The sequence below is a fragment of the Bos indicus genome, chromosome 15 (assembly GCF_029378745.1).
Source record: "Bos indicus isolate NIAB-ARS_2022 breed Sahiwal x Tharparkar chromosome 15, NIAB-ARS_B.indTharparkar_mat_pri_1.0, whole genome shotgun sequence".
In the NCBI taxonomy this organism is placed as follows: Eukaryota; Metazoa; Chordata; class Mammalia; order Artiodactyla; family Bovidae; genus Bos; species Bos indicus.
The window spans coordinates 44,150,874-44,171,476 of record NC_091774.1 but is presented as its reverse complement, the minus strand read 5'-3'; the positions used below and the strand labels follow the sequence as shown (position 1 = coordinate 44,171,476).

Sequence of the window (20,603 nt, the reverse complement as noted above, 5' to 3'; positions counted from 1 at the left end):
CTTGCCCCCTAGGTCACTCAACTCGTAGGTACAGAACCAGGTCTAAAACTACTATGCAGTTCTTCGTATGTTAATAATTAACTACCTCATCTGGCTTACTGTAAGGATCAAAGGGCTAAAATACGAAAAGTACTTGGAATAACGTCTGGTCCAGTGTGAGGACTATGTTATTACTGGTGCTGTTGTTGTTATTATTAAGAATATTATTACCATCACCACCCAGAACCCTCCCATTTCAAACCTAAAGCTCCTTCTTCTCTGTCCTTGTGCAACTTCACAAGGATTACTCAGGGGGCAGCTTCATCTAACCTGAGTGAGTCTAAACCACGCAGTTTGCCTGTGGAATCTGGAACTTACCGGGCTTTCCATCTTACCATTCCACAAACTTCCCCGTGCTTTTGTGCACACTTGCATGCACACATATAACTACTCTTTTTGCAAGTCTAACTCTCTAGTCTCTCAGCCTCCAAGGTCACGTATGCTATGTTAGCCAACATTCTGTGGCTTGCCTTCCCTGCAGTTGCCAACTTTTCACTCATTTGGTTCCTCTCTTCTACAATCAGTTAATGAGTATCTGATTCTTTGGCAGGCACCGGGGAGGGTAATATTCCTTGCCCTCCAATACCAAATGAGAAGTACGGGAAGAGTGGGACACACAAGGGGAGTGAGAGCACAGAGGTACCAGAAAATAACTGTCTGAGAGCAGCACAATGGATTTTAGAAAAGCAACGTCCAAATGAGAGTGACTAGACGTACCTGGGCAAAGGGAGAGAAGGACATTCAGAGCCAAGAGAACAGCATTTAGACAGGATTTCAAGGCTAAATTATACAGAATACGGTCATTTCACGCTGCCAGCATGAAGGGGCTGTATGTGTATACATTTGTATATGTGTGCGCAAGAGAGACAGACAGAGACAAAGAAAAAGAGAAAAAGCAAAGAGCGAAAAATGAGACGTCGGAGGCTGAGCCCACACTGCCTGGGGGCAGCAGGCAGCTGGGACAATACACGTCACCTCCGCCTTTCCATGGTCTGAGTGGCAATCCCGACTCCTTGGTATGCTTACGGTGCACCAATTTTAAATGCAAAATCCTTTAACAACTGTTTTCTCTTTCCTTCTGTCTTCCCTTCCTTCTAAAGGTCTGTTTATCTCAATTCTCATTTCTGCCCCACTCTGAGCCCGGAGTTTTAGTGCCAATGCTTTTACACAAATCCAGCTTCACGTCCTGAGCAAAATATAATTTCATAGGAATGTAACTCTGGAATGATCTCATTGAAAAAGCACATCCAGCAAAGGCCATGAGCAAATTTCAGGCCAGCCCATTCACACCCAGAGCCAAGGAGATCGCAGACCCCTTTCCCTTAAATGGACAACATGCCTGGGACCCAGCAAAGCACACCAGCTGCCCACGGGTATTACCCTGCCCACAGTCAGCCTTCCTGCCTGCACCCTGAGGCCTGGGCCTAGAGCAGCGACCACCACAAACCATTCTGCACCGTACAAGGACAGATTTTCAGGAGAGCATCCAAGCAAACAGGCCTCACTGCCTAGACTCTCCCCATGTCCCTTGGGAGGGCTCTGGCTGCAGGCCAGGAAACGTCAGCTGAAACTCCTAACACCCACGTCACAACCCTGTCAGGCAGAAGGTCCAGAAGCCAAGCTGGTGCGAATGCTCCCCACACCCACCTGCCTTCCCTACCTCTGAGAAGCTCAGCTGCTATCCACCTCTATTGAGACAGTCAAGAGAGTAGGGTGTTTGACTCTGAAACCAGATGGCAAAGCCAGGGCTAGTCCCTTCCAGCAGGACTGAGACAGAGTAGAACTGGAGAAGAAATAATATGTTAGAATGGACTTTCGAAAATTTTAGCTGAAAAATCACTAAGCTGGAATCTTTGGGAAAAAATGTCCTTATTCCAAATCTGTACTTCACCCCCATGAATCCTCATAAAATGGACCAGAAGAGGAAGAAAAAAATGAATGGCTTGCAGGGCCGACAGAAACTCTATATATTATCTTTGCAACTTTTCTGCAAATCTGTAACTCTTCTGATATAGAATGTTTATTAAAATTAGTGGTTAGTCATTGTTTCCTCTGTAAGGAATAATGGGAAAAGAGTAGTCTGGGGTATGAATTCCAACTCTATTTCTACTAGCTACCAAGCTGTGAATAAGCTTTCGAGGCTTGAGCTTCCTTAACTCTGAGGTGGGGATGACAGCTCCAAGCACGAAGTATTCTTGGGCAGATTAAATAAGATACTGCAAGCAAAGCACTTACAACTGCCCAAAGTGCTTTCTTTCTGGGCAGTAGCAGTTCTCCAGTCTGGCCAGCCTTCTGGCCAGCTTTCACCTTGGGTTCTTGGCGACTGCAGTTGGAGGCCCTACCTTCACTCCACAGCCCTACAGTCTCTATGATTTACAGCCTTTTCCACACACGGCATCACAATTTAAGCCCACAGTAATCACCCAAGGGCTGAAAGCCACCTCACAGCGCGTTCCAACTAGCGAGAGCACACCTTTGTTGACAGAAACATGTTGTTCTCCTTCCTGCTTTCCCTTCCTCCAATAGGATCCAATGTCACTGCCAGGAGCTGAATTACTTCTATGAGGTTCACGGGGGTCAACCAGAAGGAAAGGCAGAAGTTGGCAGAGCTGGGCTTGCAGTACAATCAGCCGTCCATGTTAGGAGGCTGGCAGGGGAAGAAGTATGCTCTCAAAGTTGCCGCAGAAGACTCTTCACCCCTCAGCAGCACCACCATCCCCAGCCCCTCACATGAAGCTGGACTGATAAACTACATTTCTGCCAAGTCAGTGGCCATAGTAAGTTCCCCAAAGCCAAGAGACAAGCCCTCAGGCGGGGCTTGAAGTTGCCCCCCAGCCCTGCAGCCAGGCCACTCCATGACTCTTGGTTCCAGGATGTGCTGTCCATTTTCCTCCTCCAAGACTGAGGTGAGTGGACAGGGGCCCCTTCCCACTCTCCTAAATGGGTGGGCTGGAGGCCAGGGAAAGAAAAAAGGGAGGAAAGGTATGGCTCTGATGTCACATTCTCTCTCTGAAAATCACTCACAGGGATATCAGGTCCTTAAAAACTCTCCTAAAACAAAGGAGAAGTCTAATCTCACCCTGAAAATTTAGTGTCCAAATAAGGGAGCAGTCAGTGCTAGAGAACTGTTAGCTTGTTCCAACTTTGAAAAGCCCTGTGAGAGAAGCAGTTCCCAGGCTTGGGATTCCACTGACAGGTTGTAACCTCTTGAAACACTAATGGGTACATTCTAGTGGCTAATTTCTCTGACCTTCCAGATGGCTGTACTGGGGACACGCCCCAGCTGAGGCCCAAGGACATTAGTTCCTGGCAGCGAGTGTGCAAGCGCTGAGCAGCCCAGCTGAGCCAGACAACAGCCCCAGCTCCAGAGGCTTCAAGGACACACTTTGGGAAGCAGAGTTCAGGAAGAAGATGTCCTTGGAGCTATTTCTTATTTAACCAAATAAGAGCCAAATATAGCCAAATATGAAGGAGCTAACTATGTCATCTGCTGTGCAATTTATCTCCAGCTAATCACCTCATACCAAGCTTACTACAATGGTCTCTGATTACCTAAAGAGCACTTTACCGAGTGCCAGCCATGGATGCAATATATAAATGTGAAGTGTTACCAGTATCATTACTAGTTCCCATTCTTCTTCCATCTCCTCCTGCTCATAAACAACTAAGAATTCTAGAATCTCAGTATCATCATCATGTTGCTCTTTGGGGCTCCTTAACTGCCCTGGGTATTCTCTGGAAGGACTGATGCTAAAGCTGAAACTCCAGTACTTTGGCCACCTCATGCAAAGAGTTGACTCATTGGAAAAGACTCTGATGCTGGGAGGGATTGGGGTCAGGAGGAAAAGGGGACGACAGAGGATGAGATGGCTGGATGGCATCACCGACTCGATGGACGTGAGTTTGAGTGAACTCCAGGAGTTGGTGATGGACAGGGAGGCCTGGCGTACTGCGATTCATGGGATCACAGAGTCGGACATGACTGAGCGACTGAACTGAACTGAACTGAACTGCCAATCACAAGCTTCTCTGCTGGCTCAGATGGTAAAGAATCTGCCTGCAATGCAGGAGACCCAGGTTCGATCCCTGGGTCAGGAAGATGCCCTGGAGAAGGGAATCACAACACACTCCAGTATTCTGACCTGGAGAATTCCACGGATCAAACAGCCTGGTGAGCTACAGTCTATGGAGTCTCAAAGAGTTGGACATGACTGAGTGACACACACACACACACACACACACACACACACACACACACAAATGCCAATCACACCAAATCCAGACTCCTCTGGGTCCTCCAGAACCTTGTGAAATGCTACCAACCAATCTCGCTTCCCTCTTCTTCCTTCCCTGTTGCTCTTTCAACTACCCTCTTTCCCTACCACCACCACTCCCCTACCATCCTCCATTCCCCTCCATGCAAAGACACACAGACTTGCATACACCCCCTCCACATACACACACACAAATGCACTTCTATCTCCAGGTAGGACACCTCCCTGCTCCATACATGTCCATTTCTGCATCTGCAGCTGTGTTTTTATGCTCAAACCATTTCCAGCCTGGAGTTCTCTCCTTCCTCCCTGTTATCCAGATCCTACCCATGCTCCATAGCCCAGTATAAGGTCCCTCCCAAACTTCAGTTTGGGAGACCATCAGATCCACAAACAACGAGCAACCATGTGTTAGGCACTAGGCCACTCACTAAGGGCAGGGGAAAGAAAACAACACAACCCTCCATGCTCCTAACTGGTGGGAGGGGCCTCACCACGAACCTCCCTTTTCACCTGAACTGTGCAGGTAGGGGAGTCAAGAACCAGACCTCAGAGGCGGCTTGTTGCAACATTTGCAGGGGCAAAGGTGGGGGTGGGAAAAGAATTCCAGGTGGGTGAGGTGGACTTACCTCTCCTTCAGCCTTTCTAAGGAGCTCCCCCTACCCCTCCACCGGGCATGGTGTTTAGAACATACGCTAGCACAAGAACCATCATTCTTTCTGCCCACCTTGGGGAGCACTGTCTCCTGCCCTGCTTTGGAGTTTTATCAGCTTCAGAGGCCAGCAGAGTCCAATCTCATTCAGTTAAAAACCTTAGTCAACTACTCCTCCCAAGGACCAGATACTCAGCTTCATAGCCCTACCGTAAGTCAGGGAAAAGAAAGAAAGCAACCAACCCTTTCCTTGGGAGTTCCCAGACTTTGCATCACTGTGACTGCATAGCTACTGGGGGCCAGTGGGGGGCAACCCCTTAGGCACTCCAGGGTGGTGTGCGATTCTCAGACCCTAATAATAACTTCACTCCTCTCTCTCCTGTTCTAGAAAGGTTACTGAATGGGAGTGAGATTGCTATCATTATAGGAATAATCCCACATTCCTTCTCAATTATAAAAATAGGTAACTTATTCACATGTACCCTGGTCCTTTAACTTCTGCAGTAACAAATGGAGTAACGCCACATGACATATCATATCAACGCAGCAGCTCTTTCCACCTGAATCAGAAACAGGAGAGGCTCTCCAGACATGCTCTTAGACTCAAGGAGGAAGGAAGAGAGAACACCGAACTGCCCCAATTTACAGTTCCAGCAGGAGAAACTCACAGTCTTCCTCCTCAACCATCCTCATCACAGTCCATCTACACCTCATGTCTCCAAAGAAGCTCCTCTCACATGAGACTCAACTTTTACTTCTTGTAACAGCTAACGATTCAGGCTCCAGCTAGTAAGATCACTCTTCCTAGCCAGGCTGAACTGGCATCAGGAACCATTCTAAGGAAGCTCACTCAAAACACCAGTCATGTGTTTGGGTGTGCAAACCTCAGGGGGCTCTGACAGGTCAGGGCTGCCAGAAAGGCCATGGCTGCTGCTGATCCATGTACACCACTTGTGGGTGCAACAAGGGATTAACGAGCAAAGCCTTTCAGAAAAGGCAGGACGGAAGGAAGAAGCTGCCGTCGTCAGCCCTCGAGGATCACTAGCACCTAGCTCAAAGGCGTGTGTGCCTGAGCAAAGCTATATTCAACTGAAACAAGCAAGTCTCTGAAACCTGTGGCATCCAGAATTATGTCTTCTACTTTCTTGCCTCTAAGACTTTGCTTATATAGTTCTTGACCTCCCAGCCTGCCCTCTAAGGGCAGTCCATTGCTAAAGGCTGAAGGGAGGAGGGTCCAGGGCACACTACACATCTTTAGAGACTTAGCTACACATTTCCAGTCCCCCTTCACTCAGCCCCTCCCCTGTCCTTGACAACTCCAATTTTCAGTCTCCACATATGTGTCTATGTGTCTGCACTTTATTTACACTACCCATGTCTGTTGTTAGCAACAGAAACAAAGTACTTTAAGGCAGAAAAGGCAAGCCAGCCAACTGGCCTGCTGCTCCCCATCCTGCTTCCAGCTCAGGGAAGAGGCTGTAAGGGATCCTTCGAGCTCCAATCGACCATGTGGGCTGACAGCTCCCTCGTACCAGGGGGGCTGGCATGGAGCTTGTTCACCCCCAAGTCAATCACAGCAGTGTGGGGCCCCAACCACCCACCCTCCCTCTTCTCCCCTGGAAGCCATACCCTGAACACCTGACCTGCCTCTATGCTGACTACTGCTGGCAGGCAGACCTTCAAAAGCCAGAATTCAGGAAGCCCACCCTCCTTCCTTGTACACCAGGAGACTGTAAAGATGCACAGGCATTGACTCCCCTGATCCAGACTCTAGAGAAGTGACCCAAGGCTAAGTTTTACCTTCATATCCTTTACCATCTTCAGTTTTTCTGCTACTGATAAACTTCCAAGTTCTAGTATCAACCTCCTCAATAAAATCAACAGTAGTCACTGGTCACTGATCACTGCTTTGTTTTTAGCAGAGAGCAAATAAACATGAGATGTGATTCCTGAACTCAAGGAGCTCACAGTCTAACTCAGGGAAGCAAGACATAATAGGAAATAATTCAAATGTGAGTTCCAGACTAAAAGTGCTCAAAAGCACAGCGGGTGGGAGTGGAGGGGCTCATGAAAGGATTTCTGTGGGAGACGAAAAAAGAGACAAATTTTAAAGGACAAAGAGTAGTTGGACAGAATGAGACAAAAGGTTGTTTGAGATTTAGAGTCAGACTATGACTCAAGGTCCCAAGGCAGGAAGAATGGCAGCCCTGGGAGGTAAGGAGGAAAGAGAATAGCCTGACAACAAAAATAAAACGCTCCCCTCAGGGTCGTCATACCCTGTTGTCCCTCTGCTCCTGCCTCTGCCAAGAGCACGCTCGGTGCTTCCTTTTTCTACACTCCTCTGAAATCCTCTTGCCTAGAGTGCACAGAACACAGCCAGCCCAACTCCCTAAAACTGAAAACACCTAGGTGGAATTCTTGGTACTCAAGGATCCTGCCTCCACAACAGGACAAACTTCAATGGGTCAGGAGCTGGGTCTACTGTTCTTCTGGGCCAGGTCAAGCTAAGTCTGATTCTTCACTCGAGAGCAGGAGAAGGGGGATGAAATTTTAAATACAATCTCTGGTTTGCCATGACAACAGTCTCTCCTCTCTCCATTCACACTTACAATCATTCCTACATTCAACTAATATATACTGAAGACTAACCACGTGTTAACTAATGTACTTAGTGCTGGCTGGGACACCAAAATCCATCAAGCATGGGGCCATCCACATAGAGCTGACATTCCAGTAAGGTGGATACAAAAGACACATAAATCCAACAAATGCCAGGAAGACCACTTTAAGTGCCAGTGGAGACATAAAGGCTGCGGAAATGTAAAGGGGGCTCGTTTCCAGTGAAAGAAGCCGAAAGGGTTCATAGAGAAGGCTGCCCTTGCACTGGTCCTGGAAGATCAAACAGCAAAAGGATAGAGGGGCGACCCTGGGCAGATGGGACTATATAAGCAAAGTCTTAGAGGCAGCAAAGTAGAAGACATACAAAGGACAATAAGATGTTCAGTCTGATGGGAACTTACCGGCAAGTATACCAGGGAGGAGAGCTGGAAAGAGGGAAATCCCAGATCTTAGAGGCCTTTGAGAACCAAATTAAGGGTATTTTCTCTGGGAAATCAAGGAACTATTCTGAGAAAGGAATAATGGGTCAGGAACTGCTTCTGAATGATGAAGCCACATGCGGAAATCTAGGGGCTATGCATCTGCTGCAACATGGATGGATCTAGAGTTTTGAGTTATTTCTTTAATTTTGCTGTTCAGAGCTGTGTTGGGGTTTCCCCTGTGGCTCAGTGTATTTAAAACGGATAACCAAGAAGGACCTACTGAATAGCATAAGAAGCTCTGCTCAATGTTATGTAACAAACTGAATGGGAAAATGTACAACTAATCACTTTGCTATAAACCTGAAACTATCACAATATTGCTAATCCATTATACTCCAATATAAAATAAAACGTTAAAAAAAAAAGAAAGAAATCAAGAGGAAGTCTGTTTTTGTAGTCCACCAGGACTGAAGGCTGTAGTGAGGATAAGAGGGAGGAGGCTCAGGTAATCAATTACATGCCTGGAATTCTTGTCTTTGAGGTTCAGGCTGACAGAACAATAAGCGGGCAGTCCTAAGGGTGGGGCAAGGGCCAGAGGGAGCCCCGAAAGAGCTGTAAGTATTCAGGGGCTTGGGGAGGAACAGGAATTTCAGAGTTTAGGATCCTGAAAGTGGAATAGCTCCAAGTGATGAGGCCAGGGCTATGAGCACCTTAAGAGGAATGAAAATACAGTCTTTAGAGTTGAAAAGACTGAGGGACTCTGAGGCCAGAGCACTGAAGGATTCTCAGCATGAAGTCCCAAGTCCTATTATAGCAGACAGGAGACCTGTGAAGAAGGTTGTAAGCAACTAACGTGGAAGGCAAGAGGCAGTCAGCGCCAAGGAGGAGGACAGGAGATATGTGTGAAGGGAGAGACTGACTTCCAGTGGAAAAGGTTGCCAGGCAGGGCTGGAAGCAAGGTCAGGGAGTAGACAGTGAAAGTCAGTGGAGGAGAGGAAGCTGCTTCATTAGAGAGGGTCACAAAGGAAGTGACATCTTCAGGGAAAAGCCAGGTTTCAAGTGGGAAGGCTCAAAGAAAAGGTAGAAAACAAGAGGCAATACCACTTTTTGCCTATCAGATCAGGCAATCAAATGATAAAAGTAATCCCAGAGTCAGGCAGAGGGTGGCGAACGGGAGCACTCTCAGAACCTGGTGGAGGTACTGAAACCAGCACAACCTTTCTGGAGGACAATTTAGGATCACATAAACTCTGATAAATATACGCTCACAATGATACCCTACATAAAGTTAAAAGACAAGCCATAGCCAGGAAGAAATTACTGAAAAGCATACAAAAGACTAAAAATGAGAACACATTAACTTCGAAAATCAATAGGAAAAAGGTAAATAACCCAACTGAAAAACAGGTATTAAAGATATGAATAGACAATTCAAAGGAAAGGAAACCTAAATAACCAATAAAATATGGAACAATGCTCAATCTCTCTGAAGTCAGGAAAATGCATATTAAAGCAATGTGATATTATTTCATATTAATTAAACTGGAAAATACTGAGAAGTACAGAATCTCCAAGTGTTAGCAAAAATTTAGGGAAATGAAAATCTGTATACATTGCTGGAAATGCATACAATCACTATCGACAGCAATCTGGTACAACCTAACAACGCTGAAGAATCACATACCCACTACAGGTGGCTGCTATACATAAACTCTTGTGCATTCTTTGTATAAGGCTGCTCATCACAGCCTTGTTTGTAACACACAAAAAATGGAAAGACTTTACTCATCTCTCACTATCATGCAATGGCACATCATATACCAATTAAACAATCATTTTATACATGCATACTTTTCAAAAACAATAGTAAATGAAATAAACCAGGCTGCCAAAGGCTGCATGCTGGAATGGTGTCATGTGTATAAAATGTTAAAACATGCCATACTATACATTAATTATGAACATATATATACATATAAAGGATAAGATGCACATGGGAATGAGGCATATCAATTTCTGAGAGAAAAGGACTGGGGAAAGCTTAATCGTATCTGTCATATTAAAATTTTTTAAATAAGAGACCTGAAGCAAATATGATAAAATGTTAAATCTATTAAATTTGGATGATGGGTGCACACAGGTTTTTATTATATCAACTTTTTTCTTTTGCTTAAAATATACTTAAAATTTTAAAGATGTTATTAAATAGTTCATGTACATTATATACTATTTGATATAGCAATTCCATTTCTAGAAATTTATCCTGAAATTATACAAACAGGGATAGATATTTAGACATTTACTACCACATAGCTTTTTAAAAAATAATTCTACTTCTTTATGTCTTATTTTTGGCTGTGCTGGGTCTTCACTGCTACGCGGGCTCTTCTCTAGTTGCAGTACATGGGCTCCTCATTGTGGTGGCTTCTGCTGTTGTAGAGCACAGGCTGTAGGGCGCTCAGGCTTCGGTAGCTGCGGCACGTGGGCTCAAATAGTTGCAGTTCCCAGGCTCTAGAGCACAGGCTCAGGAGTTGGGGCGCACAGTCTCAGTTGCTCCAAGACGTGTGGGATCATCCCGAACCAGGGACTGACCCATGCCTCCTGCAAATTCTTTACCACTGAGCCCCAGGGGAAGCCCCAGCGTAGCTTTGAACAGCAAAATAAAAGAAATAACCCCAAAGTCCACTGTCAGGAGATTAAATAAATACTGATTCATCCATACAATGGAATTCTCTATGGAGCATTAAACACTACAAACTAGCTCTATCTATGTCCCTGGAAGATACCCACGTGATATTATTAGTCGAGTGTCAGTTGCTCAGTTGTGTCCGACTCTTTGCGATCCCCTGCCAGGCTCCTCTGTCCATGAGATTCTCCAGGCAAGAATACTGGAGTGGCATGCCATTTCCTTCTCCAATTATTAGTCAAAGAAGGAAGCAAATAACAATGCTATGTTTATATTTTGAAAAAGTGTATCTAGAACATGTAAGAAAAAAGATCCAAAAGGATATATACCAAAAAATTAAATTATGCTATCTCTGGTAAAGGGATGATATGTGATTTTTACTTTCTTCCTAATATTTTTTGTTATGTAAAATATTCTGCAATGAACATGCATTTCTTTTATTATTTTAAAAAATCAATAAAGTTAATTAATTTTGCACAAAAGAATAGAAAAAGGAGGAAGGAGTTGGGTCTGTCAATAGAAGGGGGATTTTACCTGGAATAATTCAAGAGGCTAGGAGAAAAAGAAGGAGATATTGAAGACAGAAGTGTAACAAAAGCTCTACAAAAGTGAACGTGTTGAGAGAGCAGGCCTCAGATGTTTTCATCCAGGGTAAGAATCTTTAGTAAGAAGAGGAAGAAGGTAAGAGGGAGGTGGGCAGCTGGGGATAGCTCTTTGTAACCAAAGGGCAGAGAGTATGTGTCACAGAAAACTAACAGTTCCCAAATTCTACACAAAATGTTGATAATTATTCATTCTCTATTTCACAGTTTCTGAATCTGGTATGGAGACTAGCTTCTTTTGGTGTAGCTCGATTAATGGAAAGAAGATTCTTGGTTAAGCTTCCTGTGTATAAAGTCCATCATAAGAACAGATCCCCAGGGACTTGCCTGATGATCCAGTGGCTAAGACTCTGCACTCCGAATGCAGGGGGCCTGGGTTCAATTCCTGGTCAGAGAACTAGATCCCACATACAACAACCAAGACACAGCACAGCTAAATAAATAATTAAAAAAAAAAAAAGAACAGATCCCTGAAGAGTGGAGTTTTCAGCCCAAACTATCTTTCCTTTATTCAACTCACCCACACTCCCACCCCTCATACCCCCTCAGCTTTAAGGACATACCCAGTCATGACTGAATTATCTGTGATGAGGAGGCTGACTGAGGCAACAAAAGCAATGGCCTCACAGTGGCCTGACCTTGGTCTTGTCTGCACAACCAGGAATTCTATTTCTCTAAAATTAGTGAGAAAGGCAAGGAAGCCTCAAGGAACAGAATGAGAAAAGCGGGCTGGTGGGCAAGGTGGGTAATCACAAGCCAGGCTTGCATATAGGTAAACGTGAACCATCTACACCCTAAACCAACCAAAAAGGGACTGGCCACAGAGCACCTACAAACCAACACAGACGTTCTCTTGCTATGTGTATCTTCCTTCTGGGTGCAGTACCTCTGTCACATAAGCCCCCAGAGGGTCAAGTCACTGTTAAGAAAGCATGGCATGGCAAGGTACAACCTCTGAGACTCCAGGAGTATATGGTGAAACAAAGCCACTCTTTGCGCTGGCACACGCTGTGGGTTTCATTCAAGGAGTCAGCTGCCTGCATTTCCACAGCAGTCAAGCTTTCCACCCAGTCCCCAAATCCTGAATTTGGGCTATGCCAATGAAAAACCATCATCAGCATGTCTTTCCATTAAGAACTGACTGTATACAACTACAATGAGGTACCAACTCACACCGATCAGAATGGCTATCATTTAAAAGTCTACAAATTAAAATGCTGGAAAGGATGTGGAGGAAAGGAAATCCTCCTATACAATTGGTGAGAATGTAAATTAGTGCAGCCACTATGGAGAACAGTATAGAGGTTCCTTAAAAAACTAAAAATAGAGTTGCCATATGATCCAGCAATCCCACTCCTGGGCATATATTCAGAGAAAACTATAATTCAAAAAGATACACGCATCCCAATGTTCACAGCAGCACTATACACAATAGGTAAGAAGGACTGACGCTGAGGCTGAAGCTCCAATGCTCTGGCCACCTGATGCGAAGAGCTGACTCATTTGAAAAGACCCTGATGCAGGGAAAGATTGAAGGCGAGAGGAGAAGGGGACGACAGAGGATAAGACGGTTGGATGACATCACTGACTCAATGGACATGAGTTTGAGTGAACTCCAGGAGTTGGTGATGGACAGGGAGGCCTGATGTGCTGCAATCCATGGGGTCGCAAAGAATTGGACACAACTGAGCGACTGAACTGAACTGAAGACACAGAAACAACCTAAGGGTCCATCAACAGACAAATGGATAAAGAAGATGTGGCATATACATGTATATATAATGGAATATTACTCAGTCATAAAAAACAATGAAATAATGCCATTTGTTGCAATATGGATGGATCTAGAGATGATCATGCTAGGTGAAGTAAGTCAGACAGAGAAAGACAAATACCATATGGTATCACTGACATGTGGAATCTAAAATACAGCACAAACCAACACACCTACAAAACAAACTCACAGATATACAGAGAACAGGCTTGTGTTTGCCAAGGAGCATGAGAGGCTGGGGAGGGAAGGACACGCGTTGGGACCAGCAGAGGCAAACTACTATACACAGGAGGGATAAACAACAAGGTTCTACTGTGCAGCACAGGGAACTACATTCAACATCCTATAATAAACCATAAGGAAGAGAACACAAAAAAGACGACATAATATATGAAGTCTCAATCACTCTGAACCACTTTTCAGTAGGTATATACTCACTTTTCTGTACCCCAGAAACTAACACAACATTGTAAATCAATTGCACTTCAATAAAAATAAATATATAAATAAATAATTGATGGTGATCACAGCTGTTTTTCCTGGTTTCTAGGATCACCGCTGCAAAGAGGAAAAGATACACAAGGATAAAAGAACACACACGCAAAATCTTCTGTGGTTCAATTTCCCCTCTTTCTACCTCTAACCAACAAGGATGACACAGAGTAAGGGGTACTTCCTGCATGCGGAAGGCAGTCACCTGTCTGCCCTGGTGGTGTTTTTCAGCTTCTGCAAAAGTCACCCACTCCCAGCTAGAATCTCTCCCTGGTCATGATAACCCCATGATTTGTTGTGATGTGAGCTTCATTCCGCAATTTCCCAGTACTATCTAAAAATGATGACAGTCATTTCCAGGTCAGCAATAGTCACAGAGATAAAGCAAAGGACAATCCCCTATCTAGCATTTATGACTCAGGAGATGAGGAAGAGAAGGGAAAAAGACAATGGGCTTGTTCACCTGATCTCTCAAGACTTTGAGTCAGCCTCTCATTTGTAAATAGAGGAAAAGCCCAAGACCTGGTACTTCAGAGGGAATTAAACATTTGGTCAGTCCCATTCCCTCCCAGGGCTATTATAAAAGTCAAACGAAATAATATCTTAATACAGGCAAAAGTGTAAGTTGTATGGCTCTGTCTTATAGGAAGTCAACTCTTGCATCTGTTTTCCAAACACCACACATCTGCTTCCATTTGGAAGTAAGTCAAGAATATAGAAGTCAGGGGCTTGAACTGATTCCTGTCCAACTCTTAGAAACTCTTAAAAAGTGATATTTAAAGACCATCTAAGGAGGTGTGATGAATAGCCACACCCCTGGGTATTTTAAGCTCCATGTTTCTATCAAATCATTGGAAAGCTATATACATACACAATTAGCTCAGCTCCTTACAGGGTGGTTTTCACTGAGCTGCAATCTCATGTAACCCATTTGTATTTTATCAGCAGTCACTATATGAGAATTATTGGAAACTGAAATCACATAAGTATTTGTTATACAAACAGTAAAAAAAAAAAAATTGCCTATGGTTGTAAAAACAAGGAAAAAAAATAAAAACATACCTCTCAATTTAAAAATGGTAAGGATCATTATCTTTTGTATCATTCAGCATCTCCAACAAATACATCCACATACAAAATTTCTCTATAAATTAAAAAAAACATTTCACTAAAATGTAAGACTTTGTCTGCCTCTTACTTTATGGTAAGATGTCAAAAGGTCAGTTTCCCAGACTGCCAAAGAACGAGGAGTCAAACTGCAAGGCCATTCATAGCAACGATCTTAATTAACAAGATTAGGACCTTCAAGATTAGGATGCTCTTCTTTTCTTTGATGTTGATGATCTGTTTCCACGTTACAGAAACCTCCCTTCATCCATCATCCACTGTGTGCCAAGCACCATCCCCAAGTGTTAACTATGTTCATTAATTTAAGGTGCAAAAACAACCCTAGGAGGTAAATGTTATCAATTCTGTTTTACCAACAAGAAAACTACAGCCCAGGGTCATACGGCTAGTCAAAGGAAAACCCAGAATTCAAACTAGGTCTAACTAAAGTTCCTGTTTCTCCCACTATCTCATGAAAAGTACAGTCAAGTGCTGTTTTTATTATGTCTTCTGTAGCTAGCCACCTCAATTCCTCTTGTGAAAGACAGAATATAAAACCAATGAAAGAGAGTACATAAAAATATTTTATATGCTGTAAGTTATTATTTAAATGTAAATAACTATCCTTATCCTCCAGGAGATGTAGAAAGCCAGGCTGACATCTCTGCTGATATGTGCGCACACACGCACACACACGCACACCAGTAGTCAGCAGGAAGTGAACTCCAAGAACACTCCAACAGGAAAACTTTTCTTTCAACATTAAAACTCATTAAGCCAAGGAAGCATGTGGTCCAATTACTCCCTTAAACATAGGTGTTTGGCAAGATAGTGAGAAGTCATCCCACTTTTAGCCTCCCCTGGGGACACACTCGGCTTGTTTTGGAATTAAGGAGATGCTGGTATTAAGTCAGCTAGGCCTTCTTTCAGAGAAGGAAATGGCAACCCACTCCAGTGTTCTTGCCTGGAGAATCCCAGGGACGGGGGAGCCTGGTGGGCTGCCGTCTCTGGGGTCACACAGAGTCGGACACGACTGAAGTGACTTAGCAGCAGCAGCAGCAGGCCTTCTTTTCTTCCATTTCCTCCCAAACTTCTCTCCTGTGATGACCTTCCTAAAAGCACAATTTCAAGATACATTATCTTTGCCAGGAGGAATCATGGTGTTGAGTTTTCATTTCTGACTCCTCCGCAAATCCATGACTCTTTTTTATTTTTAAGCCTTTATTGAATTTGTTACAATACTGCTTCTTTTTTATGTTTTGGATTTTTGGCCACAAGGCTCCCCAACCAGGGACCAAACCCACACCCCTGCAAGGAAGGCGAAATATTAACCACTGTACTGCCAGGGAGGTCCCCACAAGTCCATGACTTTAGCTCAAAGTTCTTCAAAACTCTTGAAACTCACAATTTGGTTCTTTCCTATAACCTTGATGGCCATGACCTAGGGGAGATAAATGTGCTCTCCCTGGTATATCAGAGACAAAGTTCAGAATAGCCAAGGACAGAAAAAAGGACCCTCCACCTCTAGTCCTCAGGCATGAATGGCTTTCTAGAAGTTTAAGAAACTGGTGGTCACCAGCAGCAAGAAAACACATCCCCTCTACCTGCTCCCACCCAAATTCTACAAGCAAAATGTAACAGACGGCATCACTGACACACTGGACATGAGTTTGAGCAAGCTCTGGGAGTTGGTGATGGACAGGGAAGTCTGGCGTGCTGCAGTCCATGGGGTCGCAAAGAGTCAGACACGACTGAGCAAGTGCACTGAACTGAAAGCATGCAACACAAATCTTCACAAAGACTAGCTAAGTAAGACTCAATCAAAAGGCACCAAGGGCTACTTCACAAAGGGATCTGTTAGGGATAAACCAGAGCAGGGACTCAGTGGACAACTGCCCTAATATCAGCACTGCTTTGGTGATCAAGAGTGTCTCCTCTGGAGGGCTCCTGCTTCAACCGCCACCCACATATCATAATTCTTTTCCTGTTCGTTATTAATTCCCCACCCCATTGGTTTCCTTCCACCTCAACCAGTGGACAGCAATGTCTACTAGAGCAGCAGGCCCCAGGCTCTTTGTCAAGAGGGATGGAGGATAGTTCAGGCAGTAATGCGAGCGATGGGGAACAGCAGATGAAGCTTTGCTCGCTGGCCAGCCACTCACCACCAGCAGTACAGCCCGGTTCCTAACAGGCTGTGGACTGGTACCAGTCCACAGCCCTGAGGACTGGGGACCCCTGTACTAGATCACACAAACTTAAACACTGTTTAAAATGAGGTTTTGCCTTCTGCTAACTGTGCCTCCAATCTGCTCTATAGACTGCTGTTCAGCTAACAACTATCCCATAACCTCCAACTCTTCATAGATCTATGCACCATCTCCTGCCCTAACAAAGACCAGGCTCTCCCTAACAGCACTTTCTTCACCCTGGCAACATCAATACTGATGTGGATGGAGCCACTCAAAACCCCTGTCTCATGACCAACCCCCTGACTTTGATTTTACTTTCGTTACCCATCCCTAGGGACAAACCTCAGACCTTGGCATCGTCTGAGACAACGCATCTCAATCTTGTCCTCCAAAATCCTACTCCCTGACCACAGTTCCCCTTCCTGCCTATCTCTGAGTCTTCCTACTATTCAGCAACTGCTCTTTGACCTTGGTCAGGTCTTTCTTCCCTTGAGCCCTTCTCCTGTTTCCGAATTTACCTTCTGTCCTTCCAGGCAAGAATCCATGATCCATCACACCCTCAAACTCTGGCCCCAGTGAGAGAGGGACCCACCACAGATACAAAATCCACAGATGCTCAAGTCTCTCATGTGGCCGATGTAGTACTTACATATAACCTATACATACCCTCCCATGTACTTTAAATCATCTCTAGATTACTTACAATACCCCAGTACTATGTTAATGATGTGTAAATAATTGTAAATACAATGTGAATGCTATGTAAACAATTGCCTGTGTGTGGCAAATTCAAGTTTTGCTTTTTGAAACTTTCTAGAATTTTTCTCCTAATATTTTCCATCTGTGGTTGAATGAATCCATGGATGCAGAACCCATGAATACAAAGGACCGAGTTTAAAGCCTAATTCTGGATCAATTCAATCATCGGTATTCCTTGATCTTTTGTGAAGGCAACTAAAAACTGCTGGCCAGAAATCAATACAGCTAAACATGTCTGAAAGGTCTCTTGAGACAGGTATGTTCTGAAGTGTTTATGGATGAAACGGTATAATCCTTGGAATTCACTTGCAAAAATCCACAGGCGAAAAAAGAAGGGTAGTGGACAAGGACAGAGGAAAAACAAGTTAGCCCAAGTGCTGATAACAGTTGAAGATGGATGATGGATACATGGGTGTTTGTCTTCTGTTTTCTCCACTTTTGGTATGTTTGACATTTTCTATAATAAAAGTTCCAAAAATAAAACCACTTAAGTTGAAGATTGATGGGGAGTAGTGCCAAAGGTCACCCACAGACTATCCGCTAGTTATAAAATAAAAGCTATAATTTTACAATGGAGAAATTTGGCTGCCCCTACCTTAAGCGGTGACCAAATTTAGAATCAATAATAGTGAGGAAACCAGAAGTTATATGCCTCTGATTTGCTTCATCATTTATAGTTTTTTCCCCAAAAACGCTTACCCTAAATCTAACCAAACCTCTATATCTAATTTACAGTTTACAGAAAATACAGGGGAAAGAGGAACAAATCCATAAAGTGGCAAGAAAATTCATGTTAAAAATACTTAAGAAAAAGGAATACCTAAAACTGGACTCATTTCCCACTCTACCTCTAATAAAAACACTTCCCCCTCCTGTACTTTTTTCCACAATGCCACCCATTTCTACACGTCATCCTTGACTTTACATTCTCCTTCTTACTCTAGTTCAATCTATCACCAAGTCCTCCAGATTCCATCTCCTTAATGTCTTATATTCACCTCCTCTATTCCCCCACCATTCTCTGACTCAGATTTTACTACTGATTGTTTGACTTACTGCAATAATTTTCCAAAAACCATCTCCCTGCTCCCAACTTTACTTTCTTCAAATCTCCTCTCTATGATTCAGCCAAAGTGACCTTGCTAAAATGCAAATTTAGCAGCTATATTGCTCCAGTGCTCAAATTCTTTTAGCAGCTCCACTGTTCACAGCAATGCTTCCCAAAATGTGGTAAGGAACTACATGGCAGGAACTCAACATCATATTACGCAGAAGTAAATGGCATGAAATCACAAGGTGATCGAGTCGTTCACTCTGTAAGTCTTTCAGAGCTCACTAGATTAAGAAGCAAGTCTCCACTTGCTTCTTTAACAGCAAGCAGGGTTGGGGGGTGGGGGGAGGGAGAGGAGACATTCACAGCCAGCAGTATCTGGCAAAATTTTTTCAACGTTGTTTTTTGCTTCCGTATATTTACTTTAAAACTTATCTGCTGTGCATGGCAAGTTATATTGATTTTCCACTTTACAAAAGTGAGATAACTTTTCCTCTTAAATTTAAGTTTGAAAGTTAGCTGACTTAAATATGTAAATAATAGTTTGGAGAGGTCATGATAATACTGTGAAGATGGTAAGCAATGAATTAAATCTGGGGAAAACTGCCCTACAGCATAAAATTCAAATTAATCTGTATGATTGTGGTGACTTCAGAAGAAGCTAACCAGTTGTTTGCTATTTCTCTCCTTGAACCAGAAGGGCCTCAATAACTACCTCAAGGAACAGAATGGGCCCATGTGAAGGTACTGATCTTCCAAGGCTAGCTTGGATGGGGCCAGTGACCCCTACCAGTCTCTCAAGACACTGGCTTCCCAGTCCTGAGCCACCATGCTGGAGGGACCACAGAGAGCAGGAATGGAAATGGGGTGGTAGGAGCCAGAGAGCTGAGTGGCCCCAGCTGTTAGTTTTCCCCTCTCAGACACCACACATAGGAGTGACTGAGTCTTCTGAATAAGTCCAGCCCAACCACCTTCTGAAAAAAAATTACATGAGAAGACCCCAAGCAAGACCCTTAAAAACATGAAAGAGAATAATAAAATTATTGCTTAAACATTCACAGTGTTTTGGGGTGATCTGGTGCACAGAGGTAGGTCTAGCCTTCCAAGAGCTATTCCCCGAGGCCTATCTCCATAGTCTCATCTTTTCCTTTCAGTACTTTATGTCTCTATAGTTTCATCTTCTCCTTTCAGTACATTAACTATATCCAGCCATTCCCTTCTGGCCTGCAGAGTTTCTGCGGAAAGATCAGCTGTTGATCATATGGGGTTTCCTTTGTATATTACTTGTTGCTTTTCTCTTGCTGCTTTTAATATTCTTTGTGTTCAGTCTTTGCTAGTCTGAGTAGTATGTGTCTTGGCATGTTTCTCCTTAGGTTTATCCTGTATGGGACTCTCTGCACTTCTTGGACTTGATTGACTATTTCCCTTCCCATGTTGGGGAAGTTTTCGACTATAATCACCTCAAAATTTTTCTCCATTCCTTTTTCTCTTCTTCTTCTGGGACCCCTAAAATTCAAATGTTGGTGTGTTTAATATTGTCCCAGAGGTCTCTAAGACTATCCTTAATTCTTTTCCCTTTATTCTGCTCTTCAGCAGTTATTTCCACCATTCTATCTTCTAGCTCACTTATCCATTCTTTGGCCCTATAGCCTCATCTTAACGCTGCTCACTCTCCCTACTGTGTACAGAAAAATGACCAATTAGTAGCTTTGGCACATAGACTCTGCATATACTGCTTCACTCTTCTGTCTTTGCACATGCTAACCCTTTACCTGGAATGCCCCTCCTTGACTTGGCCAGTTAAATAATAACTATTCATAGTGTCAAAAAGCAACAAACTTTAAAAAAAAAAGTATATTCATACTTCAAAATGTGAAGCTTTGTGAAACTTTACCTGTATATTCCTCACTGTCTTCCCACCAGTGACTGAATTAATC

The 20,603-nt window shown here is 43.8% G+C and overlaps 1 protein-coding gene and 1 long non-coding RNA gene across 4 annotated transcripts in view; one reads left to right on the top strand and one right to left on the bottom strand.

Annotated features, from left to right (window-relative positions):
* DENND2B (DENN domain containing 2B) overlaps positions 1 to 20,603 on the bottom strand; it is a 171,196-nt gene that overhangs the window by 84,553 nt on the left and 66,040 nt on the right. The window lies entirely within an intron of this gene.
* Positions 2,624 to 6,866, top strand: LOC139187310 (uncharacterized). Its single transcript, XR_011570860.1, has 2 exons — positions 2,624 to 2,945; positions 3,297 to 6,866. It is a non-coding gene; the product is annotated as an uncharacterized lncRNA (long non-coding RNA).